This window comes from Euprymna scolopes, chromosome 24 (genome assembly GCF_053919585.1).
Source record: "Euprymna scolopes isolate OS-2025 chromosome 24, ASM5391958v1, whole genome shotgun sequence".
Classification (NCBI taxonomy): Eukaryota; Metazoa; Mollusca; class Cephalopoda; order Sepiida; family Sepiolidae; genus Euprymna; species Euprymna scolopes.
Window position 1 is genome coordinate 17390891 of NC_136505.1, and position 17159 is coordinate 17408049.

The window sequence follows — 17159 nt, forward strand, 5'->3', positions numbered from 1 at the left end:
TACAAATTTAAAAGTAGGACCACAGAAAATTAATTAAATTAAAACAATTGTAAAAATTATACAAATTTTCACGATAGGAATGTACGCATAAATGGCTGGGGAAAATTAAGAAAACCAGCCGCCCCTACGTCCCTCCAACCACCTGACGTCATTTGGCAGCCTTTTGACTTTCTGGCATGCAAGGCTTACGTAGGCACATTTAGACGAATTCGTTTGTTTTGGTTTGTGCGAAGCTAGAATCTCTCTATTTTTTTTGTAGAAACAAGGTGTTTTATTTATTTATTTATTTATTTTTAATTTACTTCAATATCTTAGGACTTTACTTTACTAATTATCTTTGAAATAGAACTAGAAGACTAATATTTAGCTTTCAAAAGATTTTTACAATAAATTTATTTAACTTCAAAATTTAGCTGAATTTATCAGCTTCCGAATGTCGCGTGAAAACATTTTTCATTATAACTTTTTTTTCACGCGTACAAATATTTTTTCCTTTTGGAAATTAATTTTAGGTTTTAATCTTTCAAATGCATTAAAAAAAAAAAAAAAGTCTGAAACCTACAAAAAACTATGATAAACCGGTTTTCAAAACTATGTATTTTTTTTCGTCGTTATTGCCCGTACCAGCGTACCTATAATTTTGGCATGACACGTGAGAACGTAATAATGTTTTCACCGGAAATGTGTTGGCTTAAAAAATCACCAATGTAAACAAAAACTTTGCTTTCTCTTCATATTTAATTTATTTCGTTTAAAGAAAAAAATTACAATTTTGCTTTCTCTTGTACCGAATGGAATTCTTAAAAAAAAAAAAAGGTACTCTTGCAGAGAGTGATCCGTGCTAAAATAATAACGTTATTATTTAAAAAGCCATTCTTAACATGGGGAGGGGAGGGTGTTTTGTACCTATTATTCTCAGATTCTGTACTTTAACCTTACAATTGAATAAAAAACATATCATAAAACTTTAATTAAACGTGGAAATACGATTTAAAAAAATAGTGCGGATCACTCTCTGCATTAGGACAAAAAAAAAAAAAGAAATTAGCCCCCAAACCTACAATGCACAAGTACATATAATTTCATAAAAAAAAGGCTATAGTTTATTATATAAATGAAATAGAAAATGAAAGAACAAAAAGAATATTGTTTGTGCGGTTATCTCCCTTTAGGATCGCTCTCCTGTTGCCATCAAATCTCCACCACGTCATTAAAGGAAAAAAAAATGGAGATTCCATTTTAGAATGAATCGGTAAACGTCGTTAGGGTTTAACCCTTTTTTTCTTTTCCACAAGCAATCTAGGAAGGGATGATGTCTACTAACAATAGCAGCCTCCCCTGAGGCGGGAGAGGAACACAAAGAAAGAAAAGACCGACATTAAAAAATCCTGCAGACGACATCAGTAAATAAGTGCAAGTCTGGAAGCAGCCATATTCCATCATTTTTCCTCTCTCTGTTGGAGAGAAAGTTTTTTTTTAAATATTTTTTATTAATTATTTTGGATATACCCAATTTTCCGTATCTTTTAAAAGGTAAGACAATGTAAAATGTAGTGCATATTTGATTAATCAATCTAATTTTTAATTTGATTTTATGTTGCATTTTATATTAATTCGTAAAAATATCAAACAATATGTCAATGTGAATCATCGATATGTCCTCGATTTTGTCTGTGGGTGTGGAATTACGGCCACACGCTTCCTTGTATTGCCAAAATATTTCTAGAGATATCAACATATACTTGGGTTTTATATATATATATATATATATATATATATATATATATATATATATATATATATGAAACGAAAGCCACTTATGAAATTTTTCAAAATAATTCTACACGTCTTCATATATATTCTAAAAAATTACAGGTAAAATTTAATATATTTTGCATTTTTTTGTTCTTATTTAGAATTCAACCTAATTACAAAAAAAAAAAAAAAAAAATGTAGAAAAATCTTTATGGTGTACGCACCCGTCACAGAACGGAAACATCATATTCCAAAACATCACGTAAATTAATCGAGTAGTTTTCTTTGTATATAAAAAATAATTTTTAAACTGATTAAAGCGATTAATGCGAAATCTGTAGCATTACACGGCTGATATCGCAGGTTTGAATTATTGTGGACTTATCTGGCTCTTTTTTTTTCAAGATGGCGACTTCGTTTCGTGACGGGTACGTACATCATAAAGATTTTTCTGTATTTATTTTGTATTTACGGATCGTGCTGAAATAACGTTATTTAGAAACCCATTCTTAACATGAGTTAGTTTTGTAACTAATCTGTACGTTCATCTAATGATTTAATAAACAAAAGATAGCGTAAAACTTGGATTAACTTATGAAAACAATATAAAAAATAGCATGGTACCTTCTCTACATAAGTACTTTTTTTTTTTTTTTTTTAAGTTAGGTTGAATTCTAAATAAGAACCTTTTTTATTAAGCACATTTTATATTGTGAATTCTTAGGTATTTATTTAGGAAAAAAGATATAGAATCACTCCGCGTTTTTTTTTTTTTGTTAGGCGAGAAATCCTTCCAAAAACACATAAAAAACACGGTAAATATTCAGATTATTTACAACAGAACACCGAATGACGATTATTGATTCTATAAAATTACCAAATAAAAAGCCCCCCCCCCCCGCAAACACAATATATACAAACGGCTACCAGAATAATAATGAAAAATATTCGGAAATTAAAGTGCACGAACACAACATTAAAAAGGTATAAAGCTAATCAAATTCCTGGCACTTCTGCAGTTTAATATTTCCAAGCAAATTTAGAAATCCATTTTTAGGGGATCTTTGTTAACTCGTATGTTGCTCGAATGGAAATCTAAAACGAAAACAATTGATTTTCGGTAAAACTTGCGGAGAGTGCTCTGTTTTTACGGTTCTTGTAAAAACGGAATGGAAATTTAAATTTCGTTCCGTTTTAATCTTTATTTTTTTGTGCCCCCCCCCCAAAAAAAAACGGAAGTAATCAAACGTCAACAGTCGTACTTTTTATATGTATAAAAAACGAAAGATTTTTTGGGTTTGTATTACTGTACACATAGATTCGAAAAAGTTGTCAAAAAACAAATATATAACAAATAAATGTTATCAAAGGCAAGATAAGTTACTTTTCTGCCAAACTGGATATATTTTTTGTGTTTTTATTCAATGTAACATATTTATTCAGCTCGAAAAACGTACAGTGTTTACCGATGTATTCGAAAATTCAAGATGGCGTCTCACACCCTCTTTAACACCGTAAGTTTGGGAAAAGGTGTTACAATTAAAAAACTATACAAAATACTATTAAAAATCCGCCGAATATATGTCAACCTATGTCACGGTAACATATATTGAGCGTGTTTTTTACAGTATTTTATCCGGTTTTTATTTATAACACCTTTTCCCAAACTTACCGTGTTAAAGAGAGAATCAGACGCCATCTTGAATGTTCCAATACATCGGTAAACACTGTATGTTTTTCGAGCTAAATAAACATGTTACATTGAATAAAAACACGAAAAATATATCCAGTTTGGTAGAAAAATAACTTATCTTGCCTTTGATAACATTTATTTGTTATATATTTGTTTTTTGACAACTTTTTCGAATCTATGTTTACAGTAATACAAACCCCAAATATATAACAAATGTTATGTTATTGCTCTTATTTATTTTGCCTCCCCCACGAAGGCAGTCTTAGGGCCTCATTAAAAAATGACTGGTGCCTAAGACTCTTAGGCACCAGTCATTTTTTAATGCGAAGAAAGGAACAACAGTAAATTGTCTATCGTAAAGGATTTCTCTTCCATTAACTGAAAACAAAAAATTGAAGTGGCGTTATCAGAACAGATACTGATTACTGCACTTTGATCTTGGTCTGGAGACCAACACGCTTGCGTGTAGTTTCTCGGGTTTACGTTTTTACACACACGAGCGCGCATTCTAAAATGGCAATAACATAAATGATGTTGCTTAATATTCGAAAAATTACGTATTTGCGGGAAATATAAATGCGATATTCGTTTTTAGCATACCCTAAAACCTGCAAAAGTCATTTTAAAAGAAGAATGTAAAGGTGGAAACCAGGTAAAAATTTACCAAATCTTTTTAGTAGGACAATTTTATTATTTGATCCTTCCAGGGAGATCGATCCACCTCTTCCTTTAGGGGGAGGGGGTTGACTATCCCTAAAATTAAAAAAAAAAAATCGACCGCGTCTCGTACTCCGTCCTCGGGGGGAGGCTGAAAATAGGAACAACTGAAATCGATTTAATTTGTACTTTGATAGTTTTGTTGGACAGTTTCCCTGTCCTCTCCTGTTTGTATAGATTGATAATAATACAATTGTTTCCCTGCCTCCTCACGGAGGTTGGATGTGAGACAAGGTGTGTTAAATGCAATTTGCATGCGTGTGATCAGGTGAGAAACTGTTGAAAAGTAATACTTTTTAAATGAAATATATTTGCCAAAATCGAGTGACGTCAGTTTCTAATCAGGTGGTTGTTCCTTTGGCCGACGGCCTCACCATTCGCGGAGGAAGTTGTTGGCAGATTTCAATGATCACTCACAAATCTTTGTTTTTATTTAATTGATTTAATTTAATTTCAAGACAATCCAGAATGAAAGCTCTTTACTACTTGATTAACGCCTTTGTTTTATTTCCCTTCGATCTATTTTCATTTCCTTAACATCTGCTCGTTTCAAAAGTAATAAGTTGATGTATTTGTCAGAATCAAAGTAAAGGTCACTTTCAACATCGCCAATTGTTTTAAACTAAATTCATTTAAGTTGAGAATTAGTTTTCAAAAAAATCACTTCCGGTTGCTACTCTCTATGTTACTTTTTTATTTTATTTTTATAATAACGTTATTTACAAAAGGCTCTCACACTGGGGAGGGGAGGCTTCGTTTGCCTATACTGTACTTGCACCTAACAATTTAATAAATGAAAAACACCGTAAAAAAAAAAAAAAAAAAAAAAATCAATTAAAAACGAAGAAGCCACCGGAAGTGAAGAAATGGAAACAGTAATTGTCAAAATAACAAAAAGGCAAATGTGTATTTCAGCGGCGGAAATTGTTTGACAAATTGGTACAAATTTATAAAAATTATTTTTATATAAAACACATTAGACCCTAAGGCTGAAATAAAACCCGAGAAAATTTAATTTTTATTTTTTCAACATTTTTTATTAGATTAAATGTACGACAATCGAGACCGCCAACTTATTTTGAAATTTTGGCCTTTCTAAGGATTGCCAGATTGGCCTTTTTACGCTTTTGCATGGACCATGGTTCCACGCAAGAGCGCAAAAAAAAAAAAAAAAAAAAGGGGTGGGGGGCCAAATTTGGCCTAAAAAAAAAAAAAAAAAAAAAAAAAAGGGCAATCTGAAGTTTTAGAAAGGCCAAAATTTCAAAACAAGGTGGCGGTCTCGATTGTCATTTAGTCTAATAAAAAAAATGTTGAAAAAAATAAAATAAAAATTTTTCGGGCTTTATTTCCGCCTTAGGGTCTAATGTGTGTTTCGTATAACAATAAGTAATTGTTATAAATTTTTGTTTGTCAAATAATTTACGCCGCTGAAATACACATTTGCCAACAAAAAAGTAAGAGGGTGATCCATATCGACCTTAATGTTTTCGATGGCGATTTAACGAACAAACCGGAAATGGCTGAAACAGTTTACGATTTGAAAGCTGCAAAAGAAAAAAAAAAGGTAGCCGACAGATTATTTTTTTATCCCCTCCCTCACCATTCACTAATAAAGCTGAAAAAAAATCTTCCTCCAAAGAAAAGAAATAAAATTGATTTATTTACTGATTTGAAAACAATTATTAAATTAATACAGTGGTGGAGTGTTAATTTACCTTAACCTTAAATCTGAGGAGGGGGGGGATAAAGTTGTTTAATTTTATTTTTGTACTAATTGACTGTTTGGCAACGGCTTGGCTATTTCAGGGCAAATTCTTAATCAGAAACATTTGGGTTTATATAAATCAACTCTTCCTCCCTCCCCAAAAACGAAATAATTATGCCAATTAAAAATGATAGGAAAATTTTTGGAAAGACTTACTTGTGGTGGAAAAATATTAGTGTACACCAAAATTTATCGAAAATGATCCAGTATTTCCTTTTTTTTTTTTTTTTTTTTTTTTATATTGCTATTTAAAACTAGCGGGGGAGGGGGCAACTTTGCCAATAGTAAAATGCACTTAAAAATATATTTTAATTCATGCAAATTTCATATTTATCATTACAGAACTAATTCTCTATTGAATGTTACATTGTATCTAATAGTACTGATTTAAAAAAAAAAAAAAAAAAAAAAAAAAAAAATGGGTCCATCAGCTAGTATCAAAACCAAAACATTTAGCACTCCGTGTTCCTTAGTAGTTGAGCTAACCTAATAGATAAGCTTTAAAATTAAACAACTTCTACCTATGACTATGAATGGATTTGCATATAATAAAAATGCATAATAAAAATGCCGGCAAGTTGAAATGAACATTTTGCATTTCACTTTGCCAACATTTCTGTATGCGTTATTCATCCATTCAAAGATTTTATCATAAACCAAACTGGGTTTATGATTACAATTTCCTGGTAATTTCATTGTGATATGACGAGTAGTTTAAGAGTTCATCAGTTAAACATTTATAGACATGCAAACGCACACATACGTACATCTACTATAGTATTTATATAGATATTCAACTTTTAATTGTACATGGCAATCACCACCATTGTCTTTAATAACAAGGGAGATATGAGATGCCTTCAATAAGTTTCCTGACCTTTTTGTGTGTGGGCACTTTTATTGATAGTACACACATGAAACTCTAGTCCCTTTCGAATTAATATCTTCTGACTGCAATGTACTTGTACCGTTTCAACAATTTCTGGAAGGCGTTTTGTTGAGTATATCAATGACACTCATCACAACCTCTCTTCATCTCAATTGGACTCAATTGTCTCATAACGACAGCCTGTAAGGTTTTTCTTGAGCTTTTTTTACATAGAGGTCACCACTTATCAAGACCCAGAAGCCACTCGGGAATAAGGGTTATTGTGTGTACAGTAATCAATGGGATAGTGTTGCAGGGACCGCGGTGACTGCAACAACTACCGCGGTATCTCATTGTTGAGCTTCGTTGGCAAGCTATTTGCACGTATAGTATTACTGTGACTACATGTTCTTGCCGACCGAATCTACCCAGAATCTCAATGCGGCTTTCGTTCAGAGAGATCAACAATCGATATGATCTTCTCCCTACGCCAACTGCAAGAGAAGTGCAGAGAGCAAAACCAGCCTCTGTATGTTGCCTTCATAGACCTGACCAAGGCATTCGATCTCGTGAGCAGAGATGGACTATTCAAAATTCTTCCACTGATTGGATGCCCACCAAAACTCCTCAGCATCATAAGATCCTTTCATGATGGCATGAGGAGCACTGTGCAATTTAACGGTGGCATGTCTGCTGAGTTCGGAGTGAGGAGTGGTGTCAAACAGGGTTGTGTGTTGGCCCCAACACTCTTCGACATCTTCTTCTCCCTACTCCTGAAGCATGCTTTCAAGAACACAACGGATGGTATCTGCTTGCACTCCAGGTCAGATGGTGGTTTCTTCAACATCGCCAGACTCCGCTCCAGGACAAAGACCAGGACAGTTCGGATAAGAGACATGCTGTTTGCCAGTGATGCAGATAGCATTGCATCAGGAAGATGGTCGATGGTCTTCAAAGACTGATGGACAGGTTTGCTAATGCTTGCAGCCTGTTCGGTCTCACCATCAGCCAGAAGAAAACCCAACTATTGGGACAAGCAACCGCCTCCCCACCCAGCATCACAATCCAAGGCACACCACTAGAGGTCGTATGCCAGTTTCAATATCTAGGCTCCACTGCTTCAGACACCCTCTCATTGGACGTGGAGCTAAACAAAAGGATTGGAAAGGCATCCACAACCCTCTCTAAACTAACTAAAAGAGTCTGGGAAAACAGGCACCTTACCACTTCCACCAAGATGACCGTCTACAGAGCGTGCATCCTCAGTGTTCTACTGTATGGGAGTGAATCCTGGACTACATACTCAACACAAGAGAGGAAACTCCAGGTCTTCCATATGAGGTGTATACGTAGGATACTTGGTATCACATGGCAGGATAGAGTGAGTAATACTGATGTTCTGCAGAGAGCGGGCATCCCATCCATTTACTCCCTACTGCGTGAGTGACGTCTTCGCTGGCTGGGCCATGTGCGCAGGATGGATGATGGGCGCATCCCTAAAGACCTCTATGGCGAGCTTTCCTCAGGCTCAAGAAAGAGGGGGCGACTCCATCTTCGCTACAGGGATGTCTACAAGCGTGACATGAAGGCTTTCTCAGTGGACAGGAATACATGGGAAGCCTCTGCAGCTGACAGAACTGCCTGGAGGAAAATGATACGCCAGGGGATTATCATCAGCGAGAGGACCCTCCATGTTGAAAATGCTGCAAAGAGAGCTAGGAGAAGAGCGAGTGTACAGGTGGAACAGCCGGACGAAGCGGCAAATTGCATAACAACCTTCGTATGTCAAGGCTGTGGCAGACTATGCAAATCAAGAATTGGTCTCTACAGTCACACAAAAGGATGCATACAGGCAACATCCTAATACGGCGCTGATCCATAGTCGTTTCGACTGACGGATGCCACACACAGTGTTGCAGTATTTGTTAGTATTGGAGATTTGATAAAGTGTCATTACTTAAGGGGGCGGTTCAGGAATTTGTTTATGTTGGACTTGAAGACATCCATGTTGAAGTCACGAGGGAAACAGGTAAGCTTAGGTAATAACCAAAAGTCACAGAGAGCAAGGTCCAGATTATAGGGAGGGTGAGGAACTGCCTTGATGCCCATCTTAGTCAAATAGTCTGTGACAAAGATGGAACACCATTGGGGTCAAACTTATCGTTGCTGGTTTGATAGGCAATACTGCAACAATACTCAATAAGTCAGGTGTTTAGACTTTTATAATATTCAAAAAAGGCCGAGATGAAGCAATACCTATAGATATGTGAAGTCACATACAGCCCATTAGAGACTCAGAAATACTGCAGAGCCTGAAATCAGCTCAATGGTTAAGATTTTAAGTCAACCAGAGCTATTTAGTTCCCATAAAACTATCATTCTGTAATTCATACCTGCCAATATTACCTAATATTATTATTAGGGCTATGACAACAGCATATTCTTTTTATTGTTTTGACTCCTGAGTATATGTCCGACACAGACACAGTTAATCAGCCGAGAACCACACCACTCTATATAACAGCATATAAGATATCAATGGATACACACTCGAGAGTCAAAACAATGAAAAGAATATGCTGTTGTCATAGCCCTAATTATGTAATCTTCTCCCTCTTCCTTTTATTGAACAGACATTCTAGTTATTCCTATTGTAACCCTGACCATTTTAATTAATTTCTTTGCATTTAAACTTTAAAATTATTGCCCTGTAATCCAGTAAAAAAATTAATGAAACTCCTCTTTGATGAACACTAACAAATCTTAGCTCCAACTTTGTTTTAACTGCCAAAAATTCAACCGCCTTCCTTCCCCAAATCATCCTTCTTAAAGTAGTTGTTCTTCTCATATTCAGATGAACACCACCTCCCCCCCCCTCCCCCCCCCCCCAAAAAAAAGACCTCTAACTATGAATTAAAGTTCTTATTTTCCACTGGAAATTGAGTGGCCAATGTGCAAAACAATCCCCACTCTTCAAAGCTGGTAACCCTTCATTTTCTTCCCCATTGTTACAATCAATAACACTTAATCTTTATTTTTTCACTCCTCTGCAATGAACACTGACAAATCACAGTTGGAATATTTCCCAAAAAATAACTGCCTATTTTCCTCAAGTCATCCTCCTTTAAGTAGTTCTCTTTATCTTCAAATGAATGCTACGAGGTGCCTTCAATAAGTTTCCAGACTTTTTTGTACAAGCATTTAAAATTGTCGTAGATTCTTGAAAATTCAGTATGTTATTACTATACATCTTGTGAAATGACTGACCAATCTTTTGGATTCCGGGTCCAAATGAACAGCTACAGCAGAAATTAGAATAGATCCTACTAAAGCCTGATTATCATAGTTGGTGAATTTAAAAAATGCAATCTGGACGTGAGGACACTTTAGAAAAACGATATGCAATAAAATTATGTTTTAAATTTGAAAAAATGCTACAGAAACATGAAATGCTTCAGACTGCTTTTGGACCATCTTGCATGAATCGAGCATCAGTTTTTGAGTGGCATAAGAGATTCAAGGATGGCAGGGAGTCTGTGAGGGATAAGAGGTGTGTGAGGAGTAAGGAAGTAAAAACACCAGAGTTGATTGGCCAAATAAAGAATTTCATGGACAAAGACCATGTGTCTATTGAGACATTCACAAGAAACTGAAGATGTGGAAGATTTGCACAAAGTTTATCCCAAGGGTGCTCCATCCTTGTCACAGATTATTTGACCAAGATGGACAGCAAGACAGTTCCTCACACTCTCTATAGTCCAGATTTCGCTCCATGTAACTTTTGGTTATTCCCTAAGCTCAAGGAAAACCTTACAGGCTGTCATGAGACAATTGATGAGATGAAAGAGGCTGTCACGAGGGTCATTGACATGTTCACACAAGAGGACTTCCATGAGGCTTTCCATAAGTTGTTGGAACGGTACAAGTGTATTGCAGACTGAGGAGATTACTTCAAAAGGGACTAGAGTTTTATATGTGTACTATCAATAAAAGTGTCCATACAAAAGAAAGAGTGGAAACTTATTTAAGGCATCTTTATACTTAAAAAAAACAACAAAAAAACTCCTACAAATACATTTTCTTTTTATACTGAAAATCGAGTGCAGAACATGCAAAATAAGTTTATACATTTCAAAGCTGGTAACCCTTCATTTTCTTCTCCATTGTTACATTAGGTATCATTTAATCGTTTATTTTTTAAAGCACATGATCAAACTAGAGTTGTTCTTTTTCAATTATAATCATAGCTGTATAAAAATACTTCTTTTTTTTTTTTTTTGTGAAATTACCTCCAAGTTTGTAAAAGAATCCAAACTTGTACACTGTTTGGAACTCTGTCAGGGATTTTTATTCTCTACCCTCAAAATCAAGAGATTAGACCATTCCTATAATGATTCGGTTCCTTTTGATTTTATGGTAGGAGTTAGGTTCTTTGCAGTTCTAGGAGGTATACCGACCCTGACCTTGTGTTTGAGAAGGATTTTATTGTTAATCGCCTGAAACGCGCTCATTGGAGAATGTCAACGGGGCTACTCAGGCACTTTTTGCAGGTCAGAGGGCGCTAACTTTTCAATCCTACTTTTCGATCTTGGTGTTTAAGTTGCTGCAGTGTGAGAGAACTAAACATTTCCACGCTTTTTTCTTTATGAAATAAAAATAATTTTGTTATTGTCTTTTGAAATGGCTTGTTTCGTTTAGTCCTGTTAAGACGATTGCTATTGTTCTTCAATCGTAGGTGTGCCCCTTATCTTTCTGAGATTTTTATGGATGGCTCTGATCTCTATGAGGAATCAACTCTAAAACTTCTTGGTCTTTCTTTCTCATCAAATCTTTTTTGGAGTCCATATATTAAATGCATTGCTCTTTCTGCTCCTCGTAAAATCAGTTCTATCGCTCAAAACACTTTCTCACACATGAGGCAGTAAATCTGTGTCCCATTTGAAGGTTCTTGATAAGTTGCAGAAATGTATCTGTAATTTGATTTACACTTTCTTCATTGCAACCTTTCTCACAGACGTGATGTTGCTAGTCTCAGTCTTTTCTATGAATACTATTATGGCATTCCTAAGAATTGTCTGATCTCTTGCCTTTTTTGTTCCAGCTCGTTTGGCTTGTTGAGCTAGAGGTCTCCATCAATTCATTGTTTTAATATCTCATTATAATACAGCTTCCTATTCCAGTAACTTCTTTCTAAAGATTGCAAAGTTTTGGAACTCTCTTCCTGCTCACTGTTTTCCTTGTCTACATCCTTGGTCTTTTCAGAACTAAGGTCAAGAGGCATCTTTTGTCTTTGCAATAATCAGCTTTCGAGCTTATTAGCTCCTTATATCAAATGGCTTCATGCCTTGTCTCAGGCGATTTCCATAAAAAAAATGGTAAAATCCAGAAAAACTTGAATGAACTGGAGGTTGGTGTATGAAGATTTAACGTTTATTCATATTATTGACTTTTTTGTTGACCTTATGCTTGGTGTATGTCGTTATGTATGTGATTCTTCAACAGATAATAATTAAATAATAATTAAAACTAATGTCCTCATTTACTTGCATCCTCACGAGGGCAGAGTTAGTTAAAGACACATGTGAACAAAATCCATCATCCCCTGCTCTTTTTGTTTATAAAATTTAATCTGTGTTGCCCAGGATTTATTATAATTATACCATAGCAAGTGTGTTTAATTGCCTGCGAAACAGATTTTCTTTATAATTATATAACTTTATCATTATAAATTAAAAATGGTCAATTTCTACGACGTGATCCAGCGTTGTTTAACCCCTAGAAAAAAATGGTCAATGTAAAGTTTCTTTCCAACTCCTCAAAAAACTTGAAAAATGACGACTTTTAATAGTTTTCGATAGTGCTGAAAATGAATATCACATTTAAATTTGGGGCAGATAAGTAGTTTTCATATGAAAAATTACTTTTCCAAAAAGTGGGGGATCAGTCACTTTCCTATATAAATTTAACATAAAATGGCCACCCATTTTCTAACCACCTAATAACTTCTTTATATCATAAAACAAATTTAACTGTGATATTCGTTTTCAGCACCACCGAAAACTGGCGCTGTTTTATTTTACTAAGAGATTCGTTTATTTTTCGTAATTTAGGATGTAAATAATGCTGTCAGTAAGCTTACATGAGCGGTTTACAAAAATATATTTTTGTTTTTCATTTTTTTTTTTTTTTTTTTTTTTTTTTTAGGTGGGTATTTAATTATAGAATTTGTATAGTTTTTACCAGGTGCTTATGTAGTTTACTTAACTGCCTCCTAATGTAAACTTTTGTAAAATGTTAAACGGCAGAGGCACCTGTTCACAACTATACAAGTTGTACAGTGAAAAAAGAGCGAAAAACAAAAGTATGGTTTTGTAAACTTACTAACAACATAATTAGCGTCCTAAATTATGAGATGAAAAAAATGAACGCATCTCTTAGTAAAAAAAAAAACAAAAAAAAACAACACCAATTTTCGGGGGTGCTGAAAACGAATATCGCAGTTAAATTTGTTTCATGATATGAAGAAATTACTAGATGACCAAAAAGTGGGTGCTCATTTTATGTTAAAATTATATAGGAAAGTGATCCCCCACTTTTAGAAAAAGTAATTTATCATGAAAACTACTTATCTGCCCCAAATTTAAATGTGATATTCGTTTTCAGCACTATCGAAAACTATTAAAAGTCGTCATTTTAAAGTTTTTTGGGGTAGTTGGAAAGAAACTTGACATTGACCAAAATAATTAAAACCTGTTTTTTTGTGGCCGGATACGTTTAAGCAGTCTTTATAAATAATATGAAAGAAGAAATTTTGAAAAAAAAAATTTAACATTTTAGCGTGGGGGATAACTTTTCTATATAAATTTAACGTAAAATGAGCACAAAACTTTTCTATATAAATTTAACATAAAATGAGCACCTACTTTTTGGCCACAAAGCGTTCGACCAGGCATGTATCTCTAGCATTTTTTTAAGTTTGGCGATCGAGGGGGTGGACACAAAACATGACAAATATAAAAATTTTTAGTTTTTTTTTGTGGTGGGGGGGGAGGGGCAGGAATCACATTTGAAATATAAAATAACGATAAGTTTAATTTTTATGAAACCATTCTGTACTTTCACCTAACAATTTTATAAACAGAACAAACCCCAAAATATGACAAATTCAATTGAGGGGGGGGGATTACATTATAAACATAAAATGACGAAAATGTCATTTAATTGTTTTTGAAATTAATCTTGGTAGATCTTTTTTTTTGCGATCGCACGTGCATTCACTGCTATTTTTATTGAAACAAAAGTTGTAATGATTTATTTTTAATTATCTTTTCTTTTGGTGGGGGTCTTTCCAGTTCTCAATATCCGGAGAATAGTTTCTTCTCTTTGTGTCTTTGTAGCCCTTCTGCCGAAATATCTGGTGGAGAGGGTATCACATACTTCTTTTTATGGGCGATTACATTTACATGTTTTCATCTGTTCTTTTATTTTTGTTGTGGGAGTATCCACGTTGCCTATGATCAAAATGATTAGTATACCGGTGTGTTTCAAACAGAACTTCATGTCAACCTAGGCAACGCTGGGTACCCATGCTAGTGTGTGTATATATATATATATATATATATATATATATATATATATATACACACACACACACCACCTTTTTTTAGCAATTTATAAGTTTGAAATCTCAGTGACTAATGATCAGAATTCAACAAATGAAGGCTCGTTGGAAAGCTAATGACCTGAATTGTGTAGTGGGCTATGTGACATTTGCCCTTAAGGTCGCATATTAAGGAGATCATCCATCATCCAGAGCCTATTTTTGGCACTTTTTTACAGCCATAAAATGTTTTCGTAAAGATGCAGTATCTTTCCACCCTCAAAAATTGTGTAAAATTACCAGTATTTCGATGGTACTGAAAACGAAAATGTTTCAAATTTCAGGAAATGATTAATTTTCTAAGATATGAAAGAAATTATAGGTTCAAAAAGTGGGGATCACTTTTCTATATTAATTTAACATAAAATAAGCACACACTTTATAGCCACCTTTTTTTGGCAGTGGGGTGAGTTTGTTACTTTTTTTAGGAGCGATATTTATTATGGTTTGGTAGACCAACACAAAACCTACCTTTTTAAAAACTTGTTTTCAATAGGTTTTCAGGTGTGCTGAAAACGAATATTGTACTTAAATTTTCTGCAAATAAATATTTATCAGGGTATTAAGTAAAAATATGCGTGCTTGTGTGTACAACAATGGCTACCACTTATAAAGAATTACATTGTTTAATAGTCAGAAAAATACTCATTTGGGGAAATTTAAATGTGATATTCATTTTCAGCACACCTGAAAACCTATAGAAAACCCGTTTTTAAAGGTAGGTTTTGTTTGTCTACCAGGCCACAATTACTAGATAAATGTAAAAAGGTAGCTATAAAGTTGGTGTTCATTTTACATTAAATTATTATAAAAAAGAAGATCCCTCACTTTTTAAAACTATAATTTCTTCATATCTTGGAAACTACTTGTTTCCTGGAATTTTAAACGTTATTTTCGTTTTCAGCACCTTCGAAATAGTTGTATTTTTAAAGGATTTTTTCAGGGTGGAAAGATACTACACCTTTACCAATGTTTCAATCATAGTCATTTGGTTTACTAGTTTTACGTATGAATTACAAAATATCGGATATTTCCCCAAAACCTCTGGCCTTGACGGAGGGGAGACTAAAACTTGTTGCTATGGTTTCAAATGATCTGAAATAGCAAGGGGAGACTTGATTCCAAATATTTCTCATATGTTATATCTCCCCCACCCCCTTCTTTGGTTTTCATACATAAAGAAAATTTCAGTGTATAAGGATTATTTGATACTGAAGATATTCATAATCATACTTTATATTTCCAAAAGAGGGAGATATGACATGAGAAATATTTGGAATCAAGTCTCCCTTTGCTGTTATTTCAGATCATTTGAAACCATAGCAAGTTTTAGTCTCCCCTCCATCAAGGCCAGAGGTTTTGGAGAAATATATATATATATATATATATATATATATATATATATTTGTAGTCATCAACATTCAGTCCTGTTTCATTGTATCACAACTCATCAGTGCCGCTAGACTAGCATCTCTCCCAAGCACAAGGATTGAACCTAGAACCGTCGTGTTGACAGTCGGGAGTTCTACCACTCGACCATGGAAGCGATGCCCACAAATAACCTCGCTGAATGTCTATTTTAAACACACATCTGTTCACCACTTTTATAGTGCTCAAACCGCCTGTTTATAAACTAATGGGATGATTTAAATATTTTTCCCAATTCTGATTCTTTATAAATCTTTAAATATTTAACTATTAAGTAGTTATTTTTTCCCAATTATTGTAAAAGCATGTTAAATGTGCAGACATTTTCTCAAGTATAAAAAAATACACTTGTAAGGAATGAGCTATAGATTTTAGTTTTACTATTATAAATCAATAAATATTCATTTTATCATTACTACCAGCAGTGGAAGATTTTGCTTTTAACAAAATTAAATGAAAGAAAATTAAAAGAATCGTTTTTGGCATTGGAAAATAGATACTAATTTTTCTGACTCTGATACTCTTAAGTTACAATTTTTCTGATTCTCGATTCTGATTAATTGTCCCACCACTAATATATATGTAGGGCTATGACAACAGCATATTCTTTTCATTGTTTTGACTCTCGAGTATATACCTGACACAGTTAGACACAGTTAAACAACCAAAAACCACATCATCTGTAATATATATCTCACCTGTCTATTTAAATGTTTGCATGTCTGCCTAAAACTTTCAACAGAGGCAACTGATTTTCAAGAGATCAGTATCGTTTTGAGGCTCGACCCTTCAGACGATAAATATAAAAAAATTGGCTAAAAACATTAATTCCTTAACTCTCAACTGGGCACTTTTCTACAAAGAGGGGTATCTTTTTTTACTGATGTTTTCAAGTCATTCCTTCTTTTTGATTGACTAGCCTATGTCACTTCCGGTTTGGCGATGGACGCAATAGCAAACATGTCACACATTTTTTTACGTTCTTTTCCTCCTTCGCGGTAGGGTTTTGAGCCTGCCTGCCTACTAACACTTTTATTTTCTCAACACCCACCTCCAAACACCCAGGCTAGTTCTATATAAAAGCATATCAACGGATACACACTTGAGTCAAAACAATGTTGTCCTAGCCCTATATATATATATATATATATATATATATATATATATATATACATATACACTAATCGTCTTCTGATAAGTTTTAGCCTTGAAATGCCATGGCGTAAAGAGATTTTGTTTTCCTACTTTTTCTCATTTTCATCCTCATTGATCT

At 34.1% G+C, this 17159-nt stretch overlaps 1 protein-coding gene across 2 annotated transcripts in view; it reads left to right on the top strand.

Annotated features, from left to right (window-relative positions):
* The first annotated feature begins 1171 nt into the window (after window positions 1–1171).
* LOC145246613 (Golgi-specific brefeldin A-resistance guanine nucleotide exchange factor 1-like) overlaps window positions 1172–17159 on the top strand; it is a 188925-nt gene continuing 172937 nt past the window's right edge. The window contains exon 1 of one of the 2 annotated variants that reach the window (XM_080108280.1): window positions 1172–1533. The gene's annotated coding sequence lies outside the window, so the exon portion shown is untranslated. The remainder of the gene's footprint in view (window positions 1534–17159) is intronic. The other variant, XM_080108279.1, reaches the window with a different exon arrangement.